The sequence below is a fragment of the Propithecus coquereli genome, unplaced genomic scaffold, assembly GCF_000956105.1.
Source record: "Propithecus coquereli isolate 6110/MARCELLA unplaced genomic scaffold, Pcoq_1.0 Scaffold111, whole genome shotgun sequence".
Classification (NCBI taxonomy): Eukaryota; Metazoa; Chordata; class Mammalia; order Primates; family Indriidae; genus Propithecus; species Propithecus coquereli.
Window position 1 is genome coordinate 5940742 of NW_012135081.1, and position 561 is coordinate 5941302.

Genomic DNA, 561 nt, shown 5'->3' on the forward strand with positions numbered 1-561 from the left:
GGACAGGGGAGTAGGGGACGGGTATATGCATACACAAAGAGTGCAATGCGCACCACCCGAAGGATGGACATATTTCAAACTCGGAATTAGGGGGGAAGTAGGGGGGCTGGGGCAACATACGCAACCTAAACATCTGTACCCCCATAATATGCTGAAATAAAAAAAAAGTGAGTTAGACAAATATTTTCTTTTTCTAATTCTGAATTTAATGAGTTTAATCTTACGGTCACATATTCAGAATAAAATGGATTACATAGCGTTTGCTGTGTACACAAAACTACAAAATACTGAAAATACTTACTTTCCATGAACTCAACAAGGGTTTTGTATGTTGATGCACTGTGAAATTTTTCTTTGTATCATTAACCAAAAACGTAATGTGAATCATTTTCCAAAAAAATATTTGTTTCTCTTTGCCTCGCTCAAGCCTGGGCTACAAGCCTGCCCTTCCCCCAATACAGTGTGGGTATCACAAGAATGGAAAAATTAAAATATGTTAATATGTTAATATGTTAATATGTTAAAATAAAATATGTTAATATGTTAATATGTTAAAATAAA